At 41.9% G+C, this 10595-nt stretch overlaps 1 long non-coding RNA gene across 1 annotated transcript; it reads right to left on the reverse strand.

Annotated features, from left to right (window-relative positions):
• Positions 1 to 1819: 1819 nt before the first annotated feature.
• LOC138204800 (uncharacterized) lies at positions 1820 to 5037 on the reverse strand. The gene is made up of 3 exons (XR_011178823.1): positions 4506 to 5037; positions 2681 to 4137; positions 1820 to 2609 (listed from the first exon to the last, which is right to left on the reverse strand). It is a non-coding gene; the product is annotated as an uncharacterized lncRNA (long non-coding RNA).
• Positions 5038 to 10595: the final 5558 nt, after the last annotated feature.

A 10595-nucleotide genomic window follows, 5' to 3' on the forward strand; every position in this document is an offset into this window, starting at 1 on the left:
TACATTGCCAACTCTTCATCACTCTTCCTTTAGTGCTCCTCTCCACATTTCACCTGCCCATGACCTTCCCGTCTTCTTCACAGCTTCCAATCTCAGAACAATCAATCGTGTAAGTATTGGATAATGTGCGTTTGCATTAACAAACAGCTCCAACGACACAACATGCTGCAAACTGATTGTCTTTCTCACACACACGCACACGCACACACGCACGCACACACACGCACGCACACACACACACACACACACACACACTGCACTGTGCACGAGCTGTACAAAAAAAAAAAAAAAAAAAAAAAACTACTCACAAGCCATATTTCTTTCACTGCACAGACACGCGCGCGCACACACTACACTGTGCGCGTAATTTGAGATAGACTACACACTCCACTCTCACTGGACAAAGTCAGACAGACCCGAAAATAATGCAACATTTTGCGTAATAGTCATGAAAGCCGAGGCTGGCTTTCAGAAAGTGAGTGAAAAGCGTGGCTTACCTTGGCGAAGTCTTCCGGCTGAACATCCTGAGACTCGTGTCCTCCCACTCAGTTGCGCATTTTCGGGTTAAAGTCAGTCTCAAACGGCGGCCGGGCCTTTCTTTTCTGGAGCTTCGCTCGTCTTTGAAAAGTGAATTCTTGCACATTTTCGTGGAAGTGCCAAATGTTTAAGAGCATTCACTTGAAGATCAGATGTGAGGATGTGCTGGGTTCATTCCCACAAGTAAGAAAAGCCAAAACTCCTGAGACCTCCTGGTAGCGCTAAATCAGTCTAGTCTTTCAGCACCTTGCTCTCACCGACACATGCGGTTACCTGCTTAAACGGTCATGACAACAAACCAAACCAGGAGGTCAAAGGTCAAGCACTGGACCAATTAGCATGCTATTTCCTCAAACGTGACCTTAAAATTATTTAATTTTTAAAAAAATTTAATTTACATATCAACCAAGTTGTTATGGAAGCGTAATGCTGCCACGCCAGAAAAAGTAAACATATCACTATCACGTTATAAGTGAAAAGTTTGTTGATATGATTTATTTTATTTTTTTATTTTTTTATTTTTTTATCACAACATATAAACTCATCACGTTACAGCAAAAAAACTAAGTTAAGAGTACACTGACTTTGAGGTGGATGTTATACAAAAGACGTCACAACAGTTAAAGCACATTGGAGTGTATGCCCATTTTTGTAGTAAGTCAAATCTAATTGTGTGAAAAAATAAATTTGTCCAAACATACAGGCCAAAATTTTTTGGTCTAATTGAAAGTCATAGCATCGATCAATCGATTGAATTGATTTGATTATTTGCTCATCTGTAATTCAATATATAGGCCTATTATACTGAAAGAGCGGGTGCATAATGAATATACTTCTTGAAGCAATTGAAGGTATATTTTGATACTATTAGTGAACATCGTATGTGCTCATACTCTACTTGTAAGAGAATATTTCCACCCTTTGGTATTGCTTCTTCGACCACTGCCAAGTCTTCTTGGTAATGGACTAATACCCACCTTTTCAGGCTGCATTGGTCTTTTTCTTCAGTCCACACCTGAATTCCATTGACGGTTTTTACAAGAGTCTAAATGAACCAAACTAAATGTTTAAACCGAGCTGCTTAGGTGTGGAGGCTTCCTTTGCAGTCCTTTGCACTCAGTGCTTCATCTAATTAATGTGGCTTTTTTTTGTAGGTGGAGCTGTAACAACCACTTAACCACTTCTGCCTGCAGAGCTTTCATGGACACATTTTGCAGTCAATGCAAAGTGGACAGTAGCTGTAATATATGTAGTAGTAAGTAACAGGAAAAAACACTGCACCTTAAAATTGTATCCAGCTTTATTAGTATAATAACAACATTTCAAGGTTCGCCTGCATTATTCATCTAAGACGTTTGCATGGTAGATTTAAAAATAATTTGTCAGAGCAGCATATTGCCTGGAAAAAATGGAAAGATCCTTTCCCTGTATTCGACATACACATCCTACACAACCTGAATATGCATCATTACATTACAGATTCACAAGAACACAAGGAGCTAAATAAAAATAGCAACAAAATGCTTTGGGAAATGAAAATTCAGAGTTAAAAGTGTGTAAACAATTACAAGAGCGTCATTATAACCTTTGCTAATGATCTCCAAAATATCAATTTCAAAATAAACAATACCTGCAGCTGCTGAAGATTCTCACAAAGAAATCCGACCAGGTAGCAAAAAACTTCCCCCACATAGTTTGAAGTGCGGAGTTGATTTCTTCAGTAATCCAACAATAATCCAGAAAAGAAAAAAAAAAACCATCTATCATAAAAAAAACAAAATTTTTCCATATTTTAACAGACAAGTGTCTTCATCAGTGCTTCCCTCTTTACTTTATTATACAGTAGCTTATAATAAAGGATTTTTTTTTTTTTTAATTAAACATGTTGGTTGAATAAAGCACATTAAGTCAATTTTGTCAAGCTGTCTCTTCCTCTGCTTCCTTGCTGGTGATAGATGTCCCATAGGCTGAACTTGCATCGCTTGTGCGAGGAAGGGGATGCTTGTATTTCAACCAAAATTCAACTAGTTCTCTCGATTTCACCACTTGATCACTATCCGGCTCGGAGTTCACTGCGGTTGGAAAAAACATCTGAATGTTGAAGCAGTACAATAATGAACCAGACAAAAATGACAGAAGTTACCTGATGAATAAATCAGCACTGAAGAAATGTCTCCCACCCGCCTGTTCCACGACCACTTCTTTTCTGCTCCACTCTCTCCATCAGTTCCCTCCATAAGTGAAGAATGTCAGCTTGTGCACCCTCTTCATTTCCTGCTTCAAAACCGGTCTTTAACGGGTCTTCAAGTTGCTCCGTTTCTTCTTCTAAACCTTTAGACTTCTGACCTTCACTCACTAAAAAAATATAGGAGTCATGTTTATTATAGAAGGTATAAAATACATTTAAAATACTGCTAACATATAATGGGACACATGGCTCTGAGAAAATAATGTGATTTGCACGGGTTGGATTAGGTAATGTCAGGTAAACAACTCAAGAAAACACTTGAATATGATGAATAATTCACACATTTGCATTTGTCACAGCAGGAAAAACGTGTCATTAATAACACAGGGCTCCAGACTTGTGCCACCAAGTCTGTTTCAAATTATTTTTGAAATTTTAAAGTAGATCAAATCTGTAAAAACTGATCTCTGAGATTTTCAGAGAGAAAAATTCCCTTAAAGTGGCTTAGATGTAACTCGACCACCTTTGCTTTCGTTCACACATGGAGATCTATCAATATGCAAATAGTCCCCGTTCTGTGATCTCCTTGGCTGTGTGCTCATCTTTGTTTTCAGCTGATTTGTCACCTTTGTCCTCCTCCGGCTGTACATCATCTGTTTCAGGGTGGGCACTGAATAAAAATGAGCTGTTTCCCGCCACCATCTCTTCCATCTTCTCCAGCAGCTCAGTTACCTGCTCATCGGCTTCACTCGTATTGTCCAAGACATGATACCTGTTTGCACATTTCTCAACAAGCCAGCGGAGATCCTTTCCTTCACTTTCAATGTGTTGCTCGATCGTTTCGTCCCCCAAAGTGTCCCCGAATGTAAACAGCACAATTACATGCCTCCACACTGTCTGTCCAAGTAGTCTCAGGTTGCTCTCTGTGACTATTCTTTGTTTGTCGGTAAATGACGTGTCAAGCGGCACTGCCGGCAGAAGGACATTTGGTGATGGAGAGCACAGAGACACTCCTTTTAACACCTCAGACTTCAAAACCAAAGGGGTAAACATGGCTGGGAAGAATTTCCACCATCCAGGAGTGTCCACGATGACAACATTACATTTCATTTAGCTGACGCTTTTATCCAAAGCGACTTACAATAAGTGCATTTCAACCATGAGGGTACAAAACCCAGAACAACAGGAATCAAGAAAATACAATTTCTTCAAGAAAGCCAAACTACAAAGTGCCATCAGCAAGTGCCATTTTATGCCAATATCTCTTCCAGCCACCGCGTCACTTTGCTTTGAAGCACTCTTTGTTCTGCCAACCGATGGAAACACCTCAGCTCTCAAAATCCTGTTTCCTGAGGCACTCTTCCCGGAAAACATCCACCCCAACATCAGGATCCTCAGGCTGGGTGTTAGCTCTGCGTAAGAAGACAGATAGCCTGGTTACACTCAGCTCGACACTTTCACAACTTCACCGTGTATGTGCCCTTGAAGGCTTGAATGCAAAACAAAGCAATGCTAAACAAATAGCTCTACACCCCTGCTGACGACACTAAAATGTGGCTGAAAGCTCTGAAAAAAAATTTACAATTCAATTGAATGTCCCCAAAAAGCCAAGAATGAAAATTAAACCATTGCTACTGATTGTGGTAAGTTTGTACTTTTGGAAAAACAGGCAACCAAAAGGTTGACTCAGGGCAATAAACTACGATGTCATTTGTGATGGCCGAGTGCAAAGATAAAACCTTTTACAACATGCTTATGACTTTAAACAAACTCAATTTACCTGTCAGGAGACCTCTGAGTTTCTGCCTTTGTTGCTGTGACTGCAGACGTCGCTCCTCCGCTTGCCTGTCCACTTCTTCACTCCTCGCCTCGACACTGTGCAGCAGCGTGCTGTCAAGTCTCATAATGCCCGTTTTCTGCCACCACGGAGTCAATCTTCTCAAACAGCTGTTTGACCCCGTTGTCGCTGCCTGTGCCATCATCACACACCCTGAGATATCTGTTACCACAGGCCTCCAGGAGCACCCGCAGCGGCGCACCTTCACACTTGGATCGCTTCTGTTTTGAAAAGTTCTGAACTATCGCAGAGGGAACATCCTCGCAGCCACCCGGGCGCTCTCACCAAACAACACTCTTCTCCCGCGTACTTCTCCCTCTCCCTTCTCACAACGGGACGTTGCATCTTTAGGATCAAACGCCTGTCTTCCCAGGATGATATTTCCAACGAGACATTTCCGTGAGCTTTTTGATCTCATGAGCACTGCATTCAGTTCTGACAGAAAGAGTGAGACAGAGAAACATGAAGACAAAAATACTTGAAGACAGACTGACTGTTTCCTCTCATTTATTGAAGGATAGGACAGATGTAGCTTTCTTAATTTTTTTTCTGGAAAATAAATTACAAATAAGGTTTCTAACGGGTTTTATTTCCTTCGTGTCTTGTTGCTGACTACCTCAAGTACTTAGTGAATCTGTCTTTTGTTTGTAGCTGCCTCCTCTATCATCTGTGTTAAAATGACCCACAGTATATTTTCATGAAAATATTAGATCAGTGGTGTTCCTGTCTCAGTCATTAAGACCTCCTCATTCTTTGCTGTGCGTAACAACAGAATAACATGATCGGTAGTTTTCCATTCTCAGATCAACTGTAACATTAAATTCACTGACAAACAAAGCATAAAGTATGAAACAGCCGCACAGCAGTAAATCCTCTCTTCGTGAGAATCATAATGTTCAGTTGTTATTCAATACGAATCGAAGAGGAGTTGGTGTATTTAAATGTTCGTTTTGGAGACAGTAATTTGTGGTTCTGTTGAACTGCACTTGGTTATACTCAGAGGTGTTCCTAATATTGTGCCCGTCCCATTTAAATGATTGGGTTCTCAAAATTAAATAATTAGGAACAGACCTGATGAGTGTGCACAGACGGACATAACAAGTGCAAATTCCAGAGAGGGAACATGAGCTCACATGATGGATTCAAAACAATGATATGAATCATATGCTTCAGCCTTCAAAGTTACCTGATCTCGATGCAGCTGAACAGATATGGTGGATTTTGAACAATGTTATCAGGCATCACCATTTTCAGAGCAGAAAATGAGGATGAAACTTGTGTGCCGGAGCATCAAAAGAGGGCTGAGGCGAAGCGCGCGCACACACACACACACACACACACACACGAGAAGACAACCATATTTTTCAGCTGCAAGAATATGACTTTAAATCCAACGTAAAGTCCACATTCTTCTGCAACAACAGACCTACTTTTATAAATAAATTATATTTTGATTTGAGTGAGAGCTTACATGCACATGTGTGGAACAGATTAGATGATTGTGAGTCTGTAGGCGGTCGTGTCCTAGAAACTCCGACATTATCGCTGGTATGTTGTTGAACTGGTTGATTTGGATTGACTCCAGATCCCAGAGCAGCTTACAAGTGTCAGCCTCTACCTGCTGCCTCTGCCAGCTCCCTTATGCAACCAAAATAATAGGAACACACACACAGCTTTTATCCTCTGTGAGCAGAATACTCTGGATATCCTTCTTTTTAATGGCTGCTACATTTCATACCATCACGCCAGAAGGCGCGTACAGAGAACCCGCCAGCATGACCAGTTGGTCCCTGTTATCAAACACAGACTTGTATACTGAGGACATTAAACAACACACATTGGTTGCTTTGTGAAAATCCTCCCTATGCCCGCTTGGAAATGTGTAGAATTATACATTAGCATAATTTGTACAGTAAACCTCCCTCGGGGGTTACACGTTGACAAATACAGGATGTTTCCTGTGACCAGTGTTCCTGTGACCATCCTCCCCCGTTATGCTGATGTGGAGGTTCGGTGTGTATGATTTTTATGGATCTATAGCCTGAAACTAAGAAGCGTTGTGTTTTGAATGAGTTGCTTCATATCTACAGAGGGAGGAGGTCCTCTTCCTGGAAGTCCCCATGTTGCGCTGCAACAGCTGACGTGTCGGTCGTCTTCTTCGGAGATTGAAAAAGGATCAAAAAGTCTCTGAGCTGTCCTCGGTTTGTGAATGCCCTGCTCCTGTAAAGAAAGAGCATTCTGTGCTCTCGAACGGAGGACAGAAGTTGTCGCTCAAGAGGTCAATTTAGTTGTTACTATTGCGATCCGGGAGAAAGAGCTCTATTTTTGTTATTTCCTGGGAAAAAATAGCTCGTAAAAGCAGAGATATGAGTCATGCTGTATCGTCAACCTACATCTACTCATAAATTGCCTGTGTCACCCTTTGTATCCGCACACTGACAAAGCAACAGGAGCTGGTGCACCTGCTGGACTTGTTTACCACAACAAATTTAAAGGATGCTGACTTTCCCTGTTTCATTTTACCTCCAGTATCTCCTGAGTGGCCCCAGGTGTGTGAGTGAGGACCCAAAGCCAGAAATTCTGAAACAACAATAACGCCTGGTGTGCTTTGCTGTTAAAAGTATTAACGCTTTTGAACGTGAGCCTCAGAGACAACGCACTTTTCCACAGCAAACCCGGCGCCTGAGTTTGAACGTGTCAAAAAGCGGTCAGGGTTTGGCTCAGTAATGTCTGACAGAAGTAGCTCATTGCAGTCTGTGGTCCTGCCTCCTCCCCGCTGCCATGAAAACCCTTCTCATTTCCCCACCTGATGGCTCTTGAGAATCAGACGAGAGCCAATCAAACTGGCAGGCCACTGTTGCACAAAAACCTCATCGTGCTAAATTGGGGAAGTTTCACAGTGACAGAGGAAATTGATGTTTAAGGTCAAAGAATGCTTGAAACCTCACGAAACGTGGCACATACATCCGGCGTGGTGAGGCGACACATCTGATGTGTTTTGCATGTGGGCGTGGCCAAATGGCTCGCTAGCGCACCCTAAACTGCAGACCCGGCATCTAGTTTCACCTACATGCATCAAATTTGTTGGACATGTCTATAACACAAGAGATGTACAAAAACGTCTCTTGGCAGCATGACCTCAACTAAACAGGAAGTCTGCCATTTTGAATTTAGTTGCCATTTTTGTCTATACGTGTTGTATTTTAACGAACTCCTCCTACAGACTTTGACGTACCAACCTGAAATTTGTTCTGTCCTATCTTAACACCTGGGAGATGAAAAGTTATCAAAAGAATTTGTTTTCGTCAAACGGTGTGCCCGTGGCGTGGTGGCCATTTTGAGCGTCTCGCCATGAAACTATAAGTTGCTGTAACATTTATGTACATATTCCGATCTTCCTCGAACATTACATCTTTAATAACAGTCCCGCCCTGAAGACACCTGTATGGTAATATTCGCTCATAGTCATAGCGCCCCCTGCTGGCAACAGGAAACGAGAAAAAAATGTAAACTGCAAGCGGGGATATGCGGTCCCTCGCACGCTGCCCGCGGCCCCGACCTGCTGGATCCCTGACGTGCACCGTGCAAGGGCCTGTGTTTAGTGGACGACCTGCTCCACCACCACCTGAAGCACGGATGCCCTGGAGGAGCTGCAGAATGCAAATGTTTGAATCAGTTGGACCGAAAATTTAACAGCCTTTAGCCCGCCAGCTGCCGAGCATAAAGTCTGTGTGATGTCTGACTGTGCCCATGTTTCAGCAGAGCAGACCACTGTCTGGAGAAATCACAGCGAGTGAGTGGTTCATCTGTCTGTGCTTGTAAAACCAGGGTAACGATAAAAAAAACTTTCATTATTAACAGATATTATTAAATAAAATAATTCAGAAATAAGCTGAGTCATTGCTACAGGCTCATGTTTATGCTTTAATTTACTGGTATACCAGCTTTAGTTAAAATATTTGTAGTGTACATGTTAATGTACAAGTTAATATGTTAACCATTTACTTTGATTAAATATTGCTTAATAGACTCATTTGGCTATTTAAGTGGACACATTGTTATTTGACATGTAATACAACAAGCTAACATGCAATATCCTGCAGTGACTTGTCCGACCTTAAATTGGGTCAGTGGATTTTAAGCTAATCATAATTATTCTCAACTCTGACCTGCTGCACGGACAACGTGGGACCGCAGGATTAAAAAATAACCTGTATAACCTGAACCGGAATCAGGAGTGGAGGATGGAACGGACGAGGGGGGATCATGGCACACAGAGTGGTATTGTTTTCGCCCTTTGTATTAGTTGTGTTGTTTGTGTAATGCTGCTGTTGTGTAAGTCCAGACCCAGATTCTGATCCTCTTAATATCAGCCAGAACACTGCATATTTTGTGGGTCTTGTAGATGCCAGAGGGCCATGCTGCTTGCAAATCCACTGGACACACACTCAGTGCTCTGAGAATAAAAATACACAACACCCATGCAGGAAGGATGTGTTTGTTTGTTAGCGAGTTCAGGGAGAAGGAAAGGGGATAGAAGTTAAATTGTTAAACATGTTGCAACCAACTCACATGCACTTCAAATGTGTGTGTGTGACTATTTGTATAGTGTATATTTGGTGGAGAAATCCCTGAAAGTAAATAAATGATGTAGTATAGTGCAAGGAGAGAGGCAGCTGTGCATAAAGCACGGTGACCCCAAGTACACTTGGGTCAAGCCTGGAAAAGCTGGTAGATACTCTTTACACACAAGATTCTGTCAATCACATTTTCATTTGAACCAATCACATCTTTCTCCGGAGACAAAAAACGAAATTTCCACAGGGTTAAATTTGATCTGCTGTCTCCAAGAATTTCCTCATAGCAACCCTTTGCATTCCAGATGTGAGTTCAACAGACTGAGTTTAAGGGAATTAAAGAGGCAGTTATGCTATATTATGCAGCAATAAATAGCATTAGAGACACATTATTGTTGAAAGCATAAGGCTATGGAAAAGGTAGTTATATGAACAATAAATTGGATTATAGGGTCACTGGTTAGTGTGCCTGAATGTGCAAAGACTAAACACAAGCCTGAAGGCAAACGGAGCGCTGGAATAAGGAGAACAAAGGGAGGTTAGGGAAGCAACGATGTCATTCTAAGAGAGGCATCATAAGACCTTGCACTTCCTTCCAGCGTGAACTTCTGTTGTTTACAATTGCCGACTGTTCCCAAACCATCACTGAGCACCGTTATTCTTTCTGCATCCATGGGGGGAGGGCGCTCGCAACTAAATGTCATCTTGGATCTGTGGAAGTGAAAGGAAGGGTCTCTCCTTCTCTCTCTGTAACTCAACTCACCCTTTGTACCCGCTCAGAAATCATGACAGAGAAATACGTGCTCCTCTGGTCTCTGTCAGGGCTGTCGTCTCTCCTCCTATTATTACAACCGAGCGGAAACCCACAGTGACGTCACCCATTGGTTTGTAAGCTGCCGTTTGGAAGCCTCGAGTCTGGCATTTTGGCCGTCACCATCTCGGGTTTTTTTGGAACCAAACGTGACCAGGGAGCTGGGGATGAGGACACTATGCCCACCCACCTTTACTAGAAACCTGACTGCGCCCCAGGCCTGTCAATCAGACCCGTCACATCCCCAAACATAGCTGTCTTTGAAGTCTAATATCCATTTCATTATGAAATTATTTTCAGAGGAATGACCAGAACACTAATCAGCAATAGTGAATTTAGCAAACGACACCATAATCACTATTTCACTTTTTATTTCATGAGAAAAGTTGGTGCTTTTAGAATGGTATTTTTTTTTTTTTTTTTTAGAAACCTAGTGGTGCTCAGTGATACTGCACTTTAAAACACTTCGTTATTAATTGGCTTCACTTTTCACTTTCATACACAGAGTACGATTATGATCCATAGTTATGCTTTATTGTTAAGACACCCGTAGTGGCCGTACGAGACAGAACATTTACTCAAATGCTGTACTTAAGTACAATTTACAATTACAATTTATTCTCACTTTTTTCACTCATTTTCTGC

This window comes from Embiotoca jacksoni, unplaced genomic scaffold (genome assembly GCF_022577435.1).
Source record: "Embiotoca jacksoni isolate LCO1_2020_lvr unplaced genomic scaffold, fEmbJac1.0.p SCAF_26, whole genome shotgun sequence".
NCBI lineage: Eukaryota > Metazoa > Chordata > Actinopteri > Embiotocidae > Embiotoca > Embiotoca jacksoni.